Source organism: Myotis davidii, unplaced genomic scaffold (assembly GCF_000327345.1).
Source record: "Myotis davidii unplaced genomic scaffold, ASM32734v1 scaffold197, whole genome shotgun sequence".
NCBI classification, from domain to species: Eukaryota; Metazoa; Chordata; class Mammalia; order Chiroptera; family Vespertilionidae; genus Myotis; species Myotis davidii.
In genome coordinates, this window is record NW_006291549.1 from 4,062,503 (window position 1) to 4,081,517 (window position 19,015).

Genomic DNA, 19,015 nt, shown 5'->3' on the forward strand with positions numbered 1-19,015 from the left:
GCTATGTGCCCATATGTCTAAGGACCCAGGCGAAGTACATTCTTTCCACAAATATTTAGACACCTTCTATGTGGCAAGTAGACAATTGTGAGAGCCGTTAATGGAAGTGTGTGCTCTCAGTAAACTCTGAGTCTTGTGAAGAAGATAGGCATTAAACTATTGCCACACAAATAGGTATAGAATTACAAATGATGAGCAGGGTCAGGAAGTAAAAATAGTGAAAAGATACCACCTTAGGCTGGGGGAGGAAAGGGATCAGCAAAGGCGTTTCTGAGGAAGTGACTTCGTGCACCTGAGGGCAGGCGTGCGTAGGATTTAACCACAGGAGGAGGCTGAGAAAAGCCTCCAGGCTGTGGGAAGGGTGGTACTTTGGCTGGGGTAGAAGGCTTGACAGAAAGAAAGTAGACATTTGCCCATTTAGCCAGTAGAGAAGGTGAGGGCTGGGTGAAAGGGAGAGGGACTAACAGGGCACACAGCACAGAAGACTGAAGAAGCCTAGAGCTAAATTTGGACACTTGGTTTTCCTCTTGTGTGAGGCCGACATGTAATTCTGGGTGGTCTGTATTCCCCTCACACAAGCCCTCGCAAGATAAATGGAGCTGTTTCCTCAAGTAACTACTGCTAAGAGAAAAGTTTTCTTCAGATGTATTTCTCCATCAGCACTTCCCTCAGAGGGCACCTAAAAACTTGATTTATCATAAATGTTTCACCCACAGTACGCATATAGTAATACCAATGTGGCATATTTAAATGCACTCCTCGAGGGATTTTCTGGCAGTGATCACAAACCATAAATAAAGGAAAATAGCCCAGCGATGGTTGTTTCCTGAGCGAGTAGATAGGCCCCCTACGCAGACTACTGCCCGGCGCTGAAACATAACTCAATAGTCACGCAATGCGCTAGCAGCACCTATCCTGGAGCTGAGACCAGCTCCTCCTCAAGGGCTGACCCCTCACTGGGAGAAATACTAGCAAAGCTCCAGGATTTCTTGTTCCTTTGTTAGCCATAGGGCGGGAGAAAGCGGGGCTGGCCAATCAGCAACGTGAGTCCAGTTGGGGAATTAAGGGTCACCGCCTAAGTTCCAAGCCCGACTCAACCATCTACTAGCTCTGTGACTTAGTTATTAGGCCTGTCACTCGTATGCTCCTCTGCAAGATAAAGTAATAGCTATTTTATAAACCGCTGGGCTCATTCAATGAGATAATGGAAGCCACGCTCAGCAAAACATTCACTGCATGTCAGCTCTCATTATCATGATCGTCCACAACCAATCAACCAATCAAGAGTGTTTCCAAGTCTCAGCCTGCCACACCTCAAGACCAGCTTAACCGCCCGTTTTACACGCCCCCTCCCCCGGGACCCTTCATTTGACATCTTAAGGACACAGTTTTTGGAATGAGCCACCCTGTTTCTAGTTTTCTTGCAGATAGCACCCATTCTTCTGAAATCCTAGCCCACCAGCCATGTAAGAAAATTACCTTCTTCTCCCTTCCTTATTGTTCAGAGCCTTTGTATCCTGTAAAAATATTCTAAGAAACCCTCTCTATTAAAACCTCAAACACAGTTCTAAGAGAGCCCTCTCTTCACAGAATTTGCCAGCTGCTTTCTTTCCTGCTCTGAACGGACACTGCAGTTTTGAGGATAGCAGTTTCCCCATCCTGTCGCCCACCAACACGCCCTGTGGAGGCCCCCAAAGCCCCCTCCAGCCCCGAGCACTCTCACAAGTCCTCCTGTCACACCTTGAAACCACGCCTGCCACCTCCCCCTAAGACTGGGCAAAGCGTGAGGTGATCACAGACTGACATTTTCCTGACCACAAGCCACCCTGAAGGTCAAATGTGTCCGTGAGAGAAAAGTGACCCTTTCTTACCTAACCCACAGCGGGACAAGGATCATGGAAACCACATTAAGATTGGGTTCGGTAAGAAATGAGAAAGACTTTCGAAAGTCTACATTTGGTCCAAGCATGCCTGAACTACGAAATAACTAAAATAACACCCTTGACCTTTGCCGAGGTCTTTTCATAGGAGCACCTTAATATCTCAAATGAAAAAAGGTACTTAAAACCTTGACACACTTTTTAAAATCTGCGGACAGCTTCATTTAAGGGGCCTTGTGAGCCATTCGTCATCAGCGGTTTCTAGCAAGTGTTATTTCTTCCTGAATTCCAAGAACCAAGTGCTCTGAAGCTTACATTCACATAGGATGAAAAAAAAGCCACCAACGCATTAAAAGAAGAAAATACCTGAAGTGGTTTGCTTTGGGGAGCAGGTTTAACACCCTACACACACAGGCAGACCCAGAAGCTGGTCGGATGGCAGTGGGGCAGGTGGCCTCCTGAGGTTAGGACTCCACTAACATCACATACAGAATGCAAGGCAAGTGCTGGGAACCAGAAAAGTCATTTCTGACAGTAAACAAATGGCTCTTAAAAAATATGCCAGGGATCGAAAGCAGTGACAAAAGACAAACATTCGCTACATGGCAATAAAGAAGAGAAGAAAATATGGACCAAATCTCCGTGCAGAAGGATTCCGTGCCTCTGAAGGCTGACATGCAAGGGGCATATATAAGTACTGAGAGGGGAGAACATCTGAATAAGGTTATCATCGCTCTCACATGGCTGTGGCTGGATTCTTCAATTTCCTCTTAGTCAAAACAGCACAAACCCTTTGCATCTAGAGTGTGTTCCAGAGCAGGTGGAACTTACGGTTTTATGAAGAGAAGCTTGATTTTGGTATAAGAAAGAAAAGGAAAAAAATCCGTGTCTTATAGCCATTAAACATACTACACCTGCTTCTAAGACATCCCTCAAAAACAGCTGCTGGGGCTAAAGGCAAGAAAACAGTGGACACAGTTTTAACCAGTATTTGCTATCCTGGTTGTTATTGCCGCTTGCTTTTTATATCTTCTAACAATAACGGTTATAATAATAACACATGTTAATTGCAAAATTAAGAGACGCAGAATGAGTATTGAAACCAGTTAGACATGTCCATCTAAATAATTGTACTAAGATGTTGATTACCAGGAGGAAAGGGGGATCAGGGAAGGTAGGCAAGAGTGATGGAAGAAGACTTGACTTGTGGTGGTGAACACACAATACAATATGTAGAAGATGTATTATAGAATTGTGTACCAGAAACTTACATAATTTTATTAACCAATGTCTCCCCGCAAAATTCTATAAGAAAGTTTTTTAAAAAAGAAAATAAAAGCAGTTTTATAATCCTCATCAGTGGATTAGGTATAAATTCCTGGCCTCCAAGTAGGTCACGTGGTCATTTGTAGCTGCAAGTAAGTCTGGGAAAAACAGATGCAGTGGGAGGCAGTAAACTTCTCAGTCCAAGGAATCGGGATTGTTTCTAGGGAAACAATCAGAAAAGTCAGCCCCACAAGGCAATATGAGCTGATGAAAAAATCTATGCATTGAAGAAATTCAACTCTAACCCTAAAAAATAATTAATTAAGTAAATAATTGTACTAAATATGTTTTCAAAAGCAAGTGCTTCCATAATTATTCTGAAAAGATTAGACATAAAATATAAAAATTAATTCTTATAGTAATAATTAAATAAAATAAGCTAGTGCTAACCCCCATCCCCAAATAATATTTTCAAAAATTGGAAAATAAGAAGGGAAGAGAGCATGAAAAAACACATAAAAATATTAAATTCTTTATCTAGCTTAAATAAGGATTCTCAAAAGATTCATGTTTGGTTTTTTTTTGTTTTTTTGTTTTTTTAAATATATTTTATTGATTTTTTACAGAGAAGAAGGGAGAGAGATAAAGAGCTAGAAACATCGATGAGAGAGAAACATCGACCAGCCGCCTCCCGCACATCTCCCACCGGGGACGCGCCCGCAACCCAGGCACACGCCCCCGACCGGAATCGAACCCGGGACCCCCCAATCCGCAAGCCGACGCTCTATCCACTGAGCCAAACCGGCTTTGGCTCATGTTTGTTTTTGATGTTTATTATTTAAAGAGATACTGATCAAAGAACAATTTTTAACTTAAAAAATAAAATTAAAATAGAAAATAAACCTCCTAGAGCACTGTAGGAGATAAAAGTAAGTACATTATAGTCTATACAGGAAGAGAAAATTGAAACAACAAAGGAGACTAGAGAGGATAATTAAAATATATTAGAAGCAAAATCAAAATAGTTATGTCAATAAATGGGTTGACCTTACCAATTAAAATGCAAAGATTTCAAAATAGATTTTCAAAATTCAATGATAGTTTATTAAAAGTGATAAACCTATATAAAAAAGATATAAAAATATTAAACATATTACCCCCCCCAAAAATAGAGGTGTCACAATACTTATATAAGAAAATTCAAGGCAATAAGCTTGAAACAAAAGTATAATTTCATGTTGATAAGTGGTTCAATTCATAACAAAGATAAAAGTTAACAAATTTCTTATACCAAAAACTCATCACATGCAAATGTACAAAGGAAAATGTTTGAAATATCAGGAGAAAGTGACAAAAATAAAATAGAATTGGTAAATGAAAAAAGCTTTCTCTATTTTAGGTAGATCAATAATGTCAAAGACTGTGTTTACATAAATTGTGTATAAATACATATATTTATAAATATTTATAAACAAATGTTTATAAAGAGAAGATATAAATGTAAAGAGAGAACATAAATGTTTACATAAAAACAAATTTTATCAATCTCATGTACCATACTGCAAAAAAAGAAACCCAACCAGCTATAATAGTTAGCTTCTGAAGAAACCTCATATTATTGAGAATTATGTTATAAAAACAATTATTTCAATGGGAAGATTTACAATAACAAGTTACTTTCCTATAGAAAGTTTAATAATAATTTTAAATAGAAAAAAATGTGTAGCTATAACAATCAGATACACTGAGCTAATCTAGCCTCTGATTATGACATATGCCTAATTAAAGCCTTTTCCTGTATCTTCGCATTCTGTCATTAGTCCAGGACTTTTTACACACACTTACCAACCTTAGCAGTTTTATCAGACCACTTTTCCTTTTTCTGTTACTATTTCCATCAGTAAGCTGATGACTTCAGCTGTCACCCTTGTATCCCCCTTGCTTATGTCTGCCAGCACCTCCTCTGACTCCTTTCTGGTAACAGACCTGCCCTTGAGGTAGCGAGCCCATGACCCAGGCTGAGTCCCCGAGCCTGCTGCAGCCCACCCCAACTCCAGCCACGTTGCCTGGCCCAAGGAAGGAGCACTAATGCAACCTGGGTGGTCCTTCTCCCTGGACAGAAAGCATGCTGTTTCTGCATGCATGTTCCAGTCTCACTGTTCAGCCATTACTTCACGTCTGTGATGTTCTCCATGTCTTCCCAGTAAATCTCTTTTGGTTGCTGTTGTTCAAGTTCCTCTGTATTCATTTCTGTTAATTACAGGGGAGGGAACATTAATAGAACCACCTTTCAATGTTAAATCATAAAGCCATTCAAACAAAACAAGACTTCTTTTTTCTTTTATTTTCTATTGTCATGTTAGTTCCTCATATTTTTTAAAATATATTTTTATTGATTTCAGAGAGGAAGAGAGAGGGAGAGAGAGAGAGATAGAAACATCAATGATGAGAGAGAATCACTGATTGTCTGCCTCCTTCTCACCCCCTACTGGGGATCAAGCCCGCAACCCAGGTATGTGCCCTTGGTGGGAATCAAACCTGGGACCCTTCAGTCCACGGGCTGACACTCTATCTACTGAGCCAAACTGGCTAGGGATAGTTCCTCATATTAATGATGCCTTGGGCATCAGTCTACTGCAAAATGTTTCCCCTAAATAATGCATCATATTGTATCCAGTTCACCTCATGAAAATGCTTGCTTCAAGGGAAATGTCATCACTAGAAGAACAGGCTGACCTGTCAGAGATTAAACTGAATTTTGGTTCTTTCTGTCTCCTCTCCCAAAGAGGAAACAGAGAAGCACCCTTAGCCTTCCTTGGAGAACAAATTCCTTCTAAGGCAAGAATTGGTAATGGGGAGAGTATTTAGGATACTTGTGTTATACAAATCTTGGCATCAGTTAGGCATTAAATCTCTACTATCTTTTTCAGAGAAGGGAGAGTTATCAAGTGTTTATATTAAAGCATCAAAAAAAAGAGCATGCTTTTTATATTTTACTAGAGGCCCAGTGCACAAAATTTGTGCACTAGTAGTGTCCCTAGTGGCTGCCGGCTGCCGGCCGGGGCCTCCCTTCCTTCCCCTGGCCAGCCCTGTCCCCTGGTCAAACTCCTGGATGGACTCCCAGTCAAGGGGACAATTTGCTTTTATTATATAGGATGGTGTATACAGACCATGGTAATATTTGAATACACATGTGGTAAACAGAGGTTGGTCAACCTCTTTGAGGTGGATGAGGGAGTTTTCAAAAGGAAATCCTGGTAGGAACCCTGGGTTCTGACCCTTTTTATTGTCTCCTCTGGGGCAGTGATGGCATCCAATGCCTCTTTCGTGGTAGGTTCACTAGACGGGTATCCTTCTGTTTTTTATAGTAGCCATTGGACAGAAAGCTGGCTCAATTTTTGAACAAAGGTTTCTCACAGAATGCTTGTAAAAATTTCGTATTTCACTTCTAATCATGCTTCTGAAAAAAGTAAATGAATATCTTGGTGTGACTTAGTTGAGAATAATCTATAATAATAAAAGCATAATATGCAAATCGTCTGAACGGCCCAACAGCAGAACAACTGTCCGGATGACCATGCTATGACATACATTAGCGATGTGATTGATCCAGGGGCCCCACCATTGCCCCATGATCGCTCCACAGAGGGAGACCCAGGCCACCCTCTGCCAGGCAATTGATCGGGGGGCTCTGCAGAACTGGGGAAACAGTGGGGTTTGGCAGTGGATGTGGGCAGCGCCAGACCAAAGTGGGTGCGGATTGGGGTGGGCCCGGAAGCCGGGGCTGCGAAGCCGGCAGCCGGAGGAAGGAAGGCCTACCCTTGCACGAATTTTGTGCATCAGGCCTCTGGTAGTTAATAATGACAATTGATTGTTTCCAGCTTTCCCAAGGGAGACAGAGAGAAAAAGATAATTAAATATGTCTTGAGCTCATGGGAACTTCAGGTATATAAAACAATTTGGAGAAGGTTATCTCAAAAAACTCTTAGAAGCTGGTTGAGACAAAACCAAATATGTACATATGCTCACCAATAAAACAAGAATGCTCATAATAGTCCCAAACTGAAACAACCCATGTTCATCCCAAATAGAATGAATAAATATATCTACACAACAATGCAACAATGCAATACTATGCAACAATAAAAATGTGTAACTTCATGCAACAACATACAAGAAACTCACAAACATAATATTGAGCAAAAGAAGCCAGACATAAAAATTTGCAAGTCTAAGTTCAGGCAAAAGTGATCTATGCTGTTAAGGGGTCAGTAGTGATCAGAAGGAGGGTACCATTTGGGGTGGGGGCAGGAAAGTGCTTCTGGAGTTCTGGTGATGTTCAACATATCACTCTGGATTCTAGTTACACAGGTGTGTTCAGTCTACCCAATTCATCAAGGTGAAAACCTAGTGTTTGCTTTTTTCAGTAAGGAGTACCTGTGCAATACTTAGGTATAAAATTTTTTTAATTGATGGCATTTAGGAAGAAGAACAGGCAGAGAATGGGGTAGTCTACTCTAATAGGTCTGTGGGTCCTAACCTGTTTTAATTGGTGGCACACAGAGACCATGGTAATATTTGAATGCACATTGGCGGGGGTGGGAAGAGGGAGAGAGAGAGATAAATTGGTGAAAGCCTGAAGAATTGGCCCAGGGGCTCCAGCTGCCTTGAGGGGTAACAAGATTCATTTGTCAGAACCTTGTCTTCATTAGCAGTGCATTATCTATGACTCTTCCTTCAGCCAGAGGGATCTGAGTGCACAGCCAAGAAGGGCTGGAAGAGCGCAGCTTCAGATACTTAGACCCACAGAGTTACATCTTCCCTCCTTATCCATTGGCTCTCCCTAACTGTGACTTCCAACCCAATGTGGCCACTGCACAGGCATTGGGGACCCCATTTATCTTAACAGCGCTACCCAGGTCTCTCACCGTACAACTGTTTTCCAGGTTGCTTTTTCCTGGAGAGTATCTGTTTCAAATTATTGTTCCCCAGATGTTTTGGGTTCTCTTCCTCCAATCTGAACCACATTTGACTATTTCCTGCCTACATTCCTGATCTCAGTTTGCTTTTGTATTGCTTTTCTATCTTCACCAGAACTTTCACCACCTCCCATTTTTGTATCTTCCAAGCATTTTGTGAAACTCATTCTATCCATTTTTTTTAATGACCTCAGTGACAACTGACTTATTCCCTGAGATGATGCTATGTGGCTTTAGGCAAGCAATTTGCCTTCTCTAGGTATGATCTGTGGATTGAAGTCACCATTTTCCTAGCTCTCCAACAGAGGAATACCCACAATGATGAGCCTTGAGTTTCCAAAAGGTATTCAGGAAAAAATTAATTCTAAACAAGGAAGTCACTGCAGGCCACCATCATTAAATTATGAATTTCCAAATCCATCCACTCATTTGTTCCTATTGATTGTCACATCAAAACCTCCAAGAACTCTGACTCTCATATTTGTCTATTTAGTCACTGGTGTCTCTGATGTGACCGCTGGTAATAGAACCCTTTTCATGTCACTTATAATTAGACTTTGTTATTCCACTCTGCACTCCTCTGGATTTTTAGCGCCCTGTCCATCTATTCTGGTCACATTAAATAAGTTGCTTTACCACCACCACCACCACCACCACCACACACACACACACACACACACACACACACACTCACTGAAGCTTGTATTGGGAGCATTAAAACCGCTCCAGAAAACCTGTACTCCATATTTAGAATGTTCTCAAACCAGGGATTTTTAGACTTAGATTTTATGGATCAGTAGAGAAACATAAACAAGAATAACTTTTATAAGATTGTTCCCGGAGTTCTAATAGCCCATGAAGTTCTAGTTCTGATGCTACATGTGGTAAAGTAACCTATTCATGTTCATACAGGATTGATTCAAGGATAGGTGCCCAGGTCTTTTAATGCCCAGATGTATTAGTTTTCTATGCCGTGGAACAAATTACCACAAATTTAACAACCTGAATCAACACACACACACACACACACACACACACACACACACACACACATTATCTCACAGTTTCTGTAGGTCAGAAGTTCAGGCACAGAGTAAACTTGGCTCTCCACCTGAGGATCCCATCAGGTTGTAATCCAGGTGTCAGTAAGAGCTGAGGTATCATCAGAGGCTCAACTGAGAATAGATCTGCTTCTAAGCTCTCAGGTTTTGACATTCATCTACTCACAGTTGTAGGACTAGGGTCTCCATCTTGCTGAGTTGTTCTCAACTCTGAGAAGATGCTCAATGTTCCTTTTCATGTGGTTCTTGCCATGGGTACTCATATATAATATAATAGCCTACTTCTTCAAAGCCAACAATGAAGTAACATTTTCCTTTTTATTTTCTAGTTAATTGAGAGATAATTGATATATAATATTGTATAATATATGTTGACTTAATATTCTGTGATATATTTGATATATTACAGTAATCAATATATCAAATAGTTAAACCCCCATTCCATCATATATATAATTACTATTTTTTTTTTGGTGTGAGAACATTTATGATCTAATCTCTTAGTAACTCTGAAGCATATAGTATAATTACCTATAATCATACATTAGGTCCCAGAATTTGTTCACGTTGCAAGTGAAAGAAGAGACAATTTCTTTGCCAAAATAAAAATGTATCAGCTTGAGGACCTATTAAGCTTTCTCCATTCTGCTATGAAAAGCTGGATAACTGACCATATTGTCCCTTTTCTCTGAAAGCCAGGAAACTCAGAGCCAAATCTCTGGCTTGATCAGAGCACAGTGTTGGCTAGACCTACACGAAGGAATTTCACATTCCAAGGCACCTCCTTATGAAGAAACCGCCACTACCAGAAAACAGACCTCTGGTATCCTCCAGGCCATGGTCTGCCTCTGGCTGTTTCATCATCTAATCTCTGAGTTATTGCTCAGTTACCGTTTCTCCTTGAGGCTCTAGAAACCTCAGCCATACCTCTATAATTCTGACTTCTTGCCACCATAGATACGCTGTTTCTTCCAACACATTTACCCTGATTTGAAAAGCAGTCCCATGATCTATTTTTTTATATTAATTTCATTAGTAAGCTAATACATCTTTTGTGGCAGACAACTTCACATTCCTTTTGTAAAATATATAAAATTTCAATAATTAAATAAAACTCAACATTTTAATTCTAGACTTCAATAGGAGGCAAAGTAAAAAAATCTAGAAACAAACTAATTTGGTAACTTTCTAAATATATCCCTCCTATCAATCATTGCCTTCTCATTTAAAAGATTTCTCAATGTCAGCTGGCCATTGAGATAAAGCAAGGCTCAACTTCTCAATCTAGAATTCTCACTTTTTGAGATAAGTTAGTCCAAAGCCAGTCTCTTCCTTACTGCTAATGGGAAGATAGTCACCACTGAGCCCTTTAACTGTCCAAAATCACTAAATAGCATTATGGTAACATATAGGTCCCTCCAGAACAGGATAAAAAAGGAAAGGATAAGGCGATAGAGAGCCCTAGCTCTTTTTATGTAAATGCATGGTGAAAAGTGGCAACAACTCTTAACCACTGACAGTTTTAGTGGAGCCAACATACCCCAGAATCATTTGGGACGCAAGGAAAATGACTTTGTTTATGGCGGGATCCTAATGATGACATGCTAGTCACTTAATTCACTTTAAGGAAATTAAAAGGTTAGGGAATTGAGGAAGAAAAAGAGTGAGTGACGGATATTACCTCTGTTGTTGTATATATGTGGATTAGGGAGGTAGCGAGAGAAGAAATTTTAGAGAAATCTATGTTTTCATCCAGTGGGGTTTGGTAGGCCCCGTATATTACCATAATTAGTAGATTTCTGGCGACATTAACATGCATGGCAGAGGGTCTGGAGAAGACTGCTTACACTGCTGCTGAAGTGAACTGAGCGAGAGTCTCCCATTAGCAGGTGGATGCCTACAATGTGGGATGGGTTTCCATTGAGATGGAGGACGCACACCGGAAAGCCTGTGGTGAGGAGGTCTGTTCCCTATGTTTGTGTTGGAGCTGGACACTGACTTTAAGAGAAAAAAAGAGTGAGGCTTTTTGAGTCAGTCACCTTGTGCTGGAAAACACAACAAAACACTGTTTTGTTCTTCTTGAACCTCTTTGGCACTAATTCCTTGAGGTTAGGCCAATCTTAGATATTGTAATAAAATTTCCTGGGATGGATGAATTTGAACATTCCAGCCAACACAATGGCTGTGCCAAGCTTCTCGGAGCCGGCAAGTTGTGCTTACGTTGAGCAACTCTTAATAGTGACTTCATTGGTAGGTTATTAAATGTTAGGTAAGTCAACAGTAGCTCTTCATCAAGAAGGTCAATGACCCTTGGCACAAGAGAACTGCCAAGAACACTTGTATTTCCTGTTCCTGTATCTCTGTGGTCTTAGGACATTGGCGCATTTGGCAGGGCATGTGATGGGATGTTGAGTGCACAAGGCTTAAAAGTTATTAAATGTACTCCTGGGTCCAGCTGTGCCATGTGATGTTTGGCAATGAATAACTTCACGATTTCTCTCGATCTTAACCATAAAATGGGACTTACTATAATAAAGAGGGATTAAGAGCTCTGTGTATCCAGCACCAAACTAGGTCCTGGTAGGGTGAGGTGGGCAGGAGACTGTGGTGAAAGAATTATGGCTCAGTTCCTGCTTTTCAAATGGTTTGTTCTACCTACCTCAGAGGGCTGAAAATATCAAATTAGGAGGTTTATATGCTTTGAAAAAAGTATAGCATGCTATATACATGCAATTTATTATTACTTTTCCTGAAGAATACCTGCTGGTTCCTATAGTTAAAAACGATTTGTTTTCCTGGTGACATGCTGCTTCCATGAATTTCTCACTAATTTCCATCCCAATAAAACGCTTGGTTCTTTGTCTGTGGCAGCATCCCGTAACATCATCACCTGGGAGAAATGGGGCTCATCTTTCCTTTCTTGTCAGGATTGCTTACCTTCTGTCTTCCTCCACAAGGGCTTGGTGGGAAAGTAACCCCTTTGTTTCACCACCACCTTTGATGCACCCCCATGCTGACTCCACACAGCTCATGCTCGCTAACATCGAGCTTTCCCCTTATTCTCACATATTCAATCAGAGCTCCATATGGAGAAGCAGGAGATCCCAGATGGCCTGACCACTTCCTGGATCATAAAGCTTCTCAGTATATAAAATAGAAATCCCTTTGATGATCCATGTATTTGTCGGGACTTGTTACACAACACATGTTCCAGGAAAGTCTCCTGTGATTTCCAGCACCCTCGGTCATAAGCCCAGAGGACAGTTGGCTGGTTTGTTTGTTTATTTAGCTTTCACTTGGGCAGGTGGTTGCAAAGTTTCCTGTTTCTCTGTCTTCTGCCTGTCTCACCGTCTCCTTGCTTAGAATGCAGTCATGATGCCCTGACTTTAACCCTTTTTGGTCCAACGTCCAGGCTGACTCGACAGACCTGACGCTAGGAGCAGGTCCAACGTGGAGCTGAGGTCGACACCGCAAACCGCTGCGATTGTATGCATTGTCAGTAAGTTCAACATTCAATCCCGTCAATTAATTTGGACCGGACTGTTGAATTCCAAAAATAAAATTGGACCGCAAAGGGTTAAAATTCACATGAATGCTAAGATCCAGGATGGAATGCTGATTCTCTGAAACAGTCTCATGTTTTTTATTTGAGATATATTTCTCAACACTTATTTTAGCTTTCCATCTCTCATCCACCACAGATTTCAGCCTTAAAGGATATGCCCAAGATGCGATAAATCTAAGATAAATTTCCCTTTAAATGTAGGTATTTATTTCACAAATGTGTAATGAATTCTATGTGTGACACTGTTCTGGGTACTGAGCATATAGTTAACAAAATAGACAAAAATCCTTATTCTTCTAAGCATCTTTATTTTTATCTAACCAGAACTCACATATTAGTGAGAAAGGGAAACTGTGAAAATGTTAATGGCAGAAAAAGAAAAAGATTATTTATATGTGATGTTAACTATGATAAGCACCATGGAGGAAAATGAAAGATAAGGGCAAGGGTAGGGGATGCAATTTTAAAATTTAAATGCTAAGAATAGACTAGGGAGGACAATGGAAAAGGAGAAAGATAATGGAAGCTTATAGGGTCGTGAAAAGTGATCACTTTGGGGTTTATTTTTAAATGAGAGCCAAGAGGATTGTTAATGGATTGAATCTGAAAGAAAGAAAAGAGAGTTAACCTGAAAGAAGCTAACTTGGAGTAAAAGGTGAAGGATTTGTTTTGGATGATGAAGGTAGAGGAGGTATTAGATCAGTGATGGCGAACCTATGACACGTGTGTCAGAGGTGACACGCAAACTCATATTTTTGGTTGATTTTTCTTTGTTAAATGGAATTTAAATATATAAAATAAATATCAAAAATATAAGTCTTTGTTTTACTATGGTTGCAAATATCAAAAAATCTCTATATGTGATACGGCACCAGAGTTAAGCTAGGGTTTTTCAAAATGCTGACACGTCGAGCTCAAAAGGTTCGCCATCACTGTATTAGATGTTTGAAGAAAGAGGAGAAGGTATGAAATAGTAATTTAGGAAGGAACAGAATGAAGAAAAAAAAGATCTAAAAGTATAATAATTTGTCCTCTAAAATTGAAAGAAAACACTAATCCTTGGGTTACAAGTGCATCCCTGAGTCTTGAACTGAATATGTAAAAATACATCCACATGTAGATGCATCATGATGAACCTGTAGAACATCAAGAAAAACAAGAAGACTTTCAAAGCTCTCAGCAGCCTTTTCCTTAGACAAAAAAATAGCAGAATATCTTCAGGGTTGATAGGAAATAACTGTCAATCTACAATTTTATGACTAATCTTTCAACTGTATAATTTTTCACCACATACCGACTTAGAGCCTTTACTACCTTCAGACCCTCACAAAGGGAACTATTAAGTGATTTACCTCAATAAGAAGAAGAAGGATCTGGAAGAAAGAAATAAAATAGCAAATACAAAATACATTTCCATTAAATTTTAAAAGCTAGTCTTAAAATTTATATAAAATAAAAAAGGACAAACATATCTCAGAAATTTTTGAAGAACAAAGTGGGTAGTTTGGCCCTATCAAATATCATGATTTATCATAAAACTATATAATTAACACACAATACAAAATACAGATGATGTATTATAGAGTTGTATACATGAAATCTATATAACTTTATTACCCAATGTCACTCCAATAAATTCAATATAAAAAAAGAATAAAAAGGAGAGAGAAGGGAACAAATAAAGTTCTTGAAAATGTACACAAGGAGATACATACCACAAGGTAGGTTGTTCTTCTATGGTGGAAACAGAAACCATGTACATGTCAACCAAAGGAGCATGCATGAAGCATGTATGGAAAAAATAAATCCTATAGTCGTAATCACTGTAGGAGAGGTGGAGGGGATAAAAATGAAGGGGAGTAGGCAGGAATTTTCACTTATATCTGAAATATTGAAGAAATATGGAAACATTTTAGGCTTTATTAAACCTGGGAGGTAAGTGTATACACTGGATGTTTCTGATACTTTCTCTACTTATCTGTTTGTTTGAAATATTTCATGGGGAAAGAAAGCAAGAGATGAGGGCCCTCCATCCTCACTCAAACTGTCCCCTCTGCCCCCGCCACCACCCCCTCCCCACACACACACCCCACACACTCCCATGGATACATATACAAGAGGGAGCAATTTGTTTCCTCCTCTCTGATAACTAAAAGAGTATGATATTGGTACAAGTGAATAGACAAACAGATTAATAGAATAGAATAGCAAGACCTAAAAGTAGACATGTATATATAAGAAAAGTTTACACATGATGGATACAGGAGAAACTGACACATTATAAATCCCAGGAATAAGATGGGTTATTCAATAAATAGCTATTTATGTAGAAAATAAAACAAACATATATTCCCTAATCTACAACCTACCCAAAATTAATGAATAGAGATCTAAATATAAAAATTATTTCTAAATTGTTTAGAAGAAAATAGAGCAAAATAGAGGTAAATCACAAAATGTCTTTATGTCTCCAAGCTAGAGAATAATTTCATAATAACTATACCAAAAAAGCATAAAACCTAAAGGAAAATATAGTTCAATTTTATGTTATCAAAATGTAAAACTCTGCACATCAAAAGAAAACACAGTCAGATGGGTACTAGACTTATGGGGTGATTATTTCATAAGTTATGCTATACACCTAAAACTAATATAATATTGCATGTCAATAGTAATTGAAAATGTTTTAATTTTAAAGTAATATTAAAAATTAAAAAAGACACCACAATGTCAAGTCATACACAGGGAGAAGGTATTTGCAACACTATGCTGCAACTCCTAGAAATCAACAATAACAAAGAACAATAAATATAAATGGTCAAGTTACAAAAGGGAAACCTTATTGAACTATAAATATGAGTTGCTCAATTTGAGTAGTTATCAGAGAAATTCAATTTACAACAGCAATGATATATCCACTTCACAACCATAACTTTGGTAAAAATTAAAGTCTGAAAACAATGGCAAGTATCTACTGAAGGTGATAAAAACTAGAAACCTCATAGTATTGGCAGGAAAAAAATTGATGCTTTGTAGAGCCATGTGGTAACATCTACTAATTACTCCAGCAATTCCCCTTCTGAATATATCCTAGAACAGTGTTTTTAAAACTTCAGGTTGTGACCCATTAAGAGATAAAATCAAATTGACTGGGCAATGAACAGAAGCGGGGCAGGGCGAAGAGAGGAGAGGGAAGTGTCAACACATTTAGATCTTTGTTCACCTCAGATTCGATGTGTGTGTGTGTGTGTGTGTGTGTAGATTAGAGATATAATTTTGTTTTACTTTGTACATACATAGCCAATCATTCCAGCACCATTTATTGAATCATCCATCTTATCCTCACTAATTCACTAAACTAATGAAATTGATTTACTGGGCAATGAACAGAAGGAAGGGGGGGAATGGAGGGGAGAGGAGGGACACAGCAGGGGGGTGGATATCAGAATGTATCACTTGTTGGAAGGTGTGGTCAATGCTCGTGACGCCCCGCCCAGATCCCCTTATGGAGCTGGTGTGCTCACCCCCAACTGCTGTATTAGCTGCTAACTGCTCACAGCTGCACTCCCTTCCAGAGCGCTCTCACTGGCTGATAGGGGCCACTCCAACTGGAAATGCCTGGCAGGTCACACTCTCCTTACCACAGGCCCACCACCTCTACCCCAGGTGGCGAGCAACCAATGGCTGACAAATAAGAGGTATGAAAGCCAAGCCCTTTGCCCTCGTGGGAAAACCTGTGGTGCCCTTCACAGCCCAGAATTCCCTAAGGGGCCAGGCAGAGACAGGCGTTCCCCAGAAACCACATGCTCAGCTGCTTCCCCTCTCACTTCTCACTGGCTTGCAGGCTTTCCCTCGCACACGCAGTTCTGACTGGGTCTCTGCTGCTGGGGAATCTGACCTGCGACAGAAGGGTAAACAGTTTGTTTGTGTATGTGTTGCGGGTTATAATGTAAAATATGTTTTTTAAAGTTTGAGTGCTTCTGCTCTAGGGAGACTCTTGAAAACGTGCAGGAGGAGATATGTACAACAGTGTAGGTTGTGGTGGTGGAAACAGAAACCGTGTACATGTCAACCAATAGGAGCATAAAGTGTGTATGGGAAAAATAAATCCCATATTCATAATCACCGTGGGAGAGGTGAAGGGGAGTAGGCAGGAATTTTCACTTACATCTGAAATATTGAAGAAATTTGAAAACATTATAGGTTTTATTAAACTTGGGAGGTGAATGTATACACTGGATGTTTCTGATACTTTCTCTACTTCTCTGTTTGTTTGAAATATTTCATGGGGAAAGAAAGCAAGAGATGAGGGCCCTCCATCCTCACTCAAACTGTCCCCTCTGCCCCCACCCCCCCACACACACACACACATTCCCATGGATACATATACAAGAGGGAGCGATTTGTTTCCTCCTCCCTGATAATAAAACAGGATGTAAGATATGTGCCCCTCTTTTGGTCTTTATTCTAAGGACACTCATAGGAGAACTATGTTATGTGAGGCTCAATGATAATAACTTCTATTGGTTTTATGGGCAGCTTGTGCTCTTAATTGCCATGGTGCTGAGGGTAATGTGTAATTGCACTTGTTCTTGTTGACTGTCTCAAATCCTTTATGACGTGAGCAAAAGAATATGTACATACATAGGAAGGAGGAAAGGGGAAAAGAGATGGATGGGAGAGAACAAAAGGAAAGTGAGAAACTTTTAAAAGAAACTGGAAATCCCGCGGATTGTCACCGTGAAGATGGCCGTTCCTTTCCCTTCCAGTCAGGGGAAGCCCCGGTGGCTGTGTTATTTTGACTGCAGGTTGTTTTCCTTCTTTCTATTTGCTTTTTGAATGTGTAAGGAAATTAAGAAAAAGTTGACTGTCCCTTCACCACCCATTGTAGCTTCCTATGCCACAGTTCCACCGAAAATAGAGGCTTCCCATTTTTCTGTCAAAATACTGCATATTTTCCTCCAACTCATTTGGAATAAAGTGAAGCATATGGGGAATTTGCAGGAGATCGAGTCCATCAGCCAGGCATCAATCTGTAGTGATTTGTGGCCATGTACATATAAAGAGACCATAGTTGTCCGCTAACTGCATACATATGGCATCTGGGAACATAAACTCCCAGCTTTTGCCTTTCAAAACCACATGCTACCCAGGGAGGTGAAATCATGGTTCACAACATGTGGGTTGTGATCCGGAGTAGTCTGCCAACATTTGGCAGGTGGGTGTCGAGAGATGAATTGTGTGCCTACTACAATTTCCTTTTTCTTGGGGCTCCCTTGGGGAGGGGGGTGTGCACACGTTTTCTGGAGGCTATAATATATACCTGACATGAGCTGAAGCAATACTGATGAAGATCTGGAACAACACACACACATATTCCTGTCTCCTCATCTAGTGGGCACATTCTTCCATCTGTCTTTATTTTAAACACATTACAGACACATGTTTATATATTGCATGGGCCTATGCAACTCTATAATCTCTATCAACCATGTGTGTGTCTTACAGCCCCTGTGGGTAAACCTGTCCATTTGCAAGTAGGTACATCTAGCCAGTGAGATGGGCTCTGACTAATATCAAGGAAATCACTGAGCCCTGACCGGTTTGGCTCAGTGGATAGAGTGTCGGCCTGCAGACTGAAGGGTCCCGGGTTCGATTCCGGTCAAGGGTATGTACCTTGGTTGCGGGCACATCCCCAGTTGGGGGTGTGCCAGAGGCAGCTGATTGATGTTTCTCTCTCATCAATGCTTCTAACTCTCTATCCCTCTCCCTTCCTCTCTGTAAAAAGTCAATAAAATACATTTTTTTAAAAAAGGAAATCATTGAGAATTCGAGTATTTGTTCTGATTCAAGTTAACAGAATGAATGAGGGTGGCGGGGGACATAATAGTAAGGACCTAATTGGATAGCTGCCTTCCTTGCTCTTATATCAAAGCAAAATCCCCAAATCTTTTTAAATAGAGTAATGGCATTATTCATTCTACAAATCCAACATCAGTAGTAACTTCATTTTGGCATTATTGAGAAGCCCTTTTTTATTCTGAATGGTCTTGAAATGTTGCCTCCCCGCAAGTGGTCAGATTTTCATATATGCTATGACTCACAGAGTCAATACTTTCAAAATGTAGATATGATATGCTGATTTTGCTGCTGAGTTCGATGACATTTTTAAGTACGCTTTGCCAATGAAAATCTTCGGTTTGTTTCTGGTTTCTCTGTTATGTGATGGTGTATAACTTCCCTTTCCTTCAGGCTTGGGAAGCT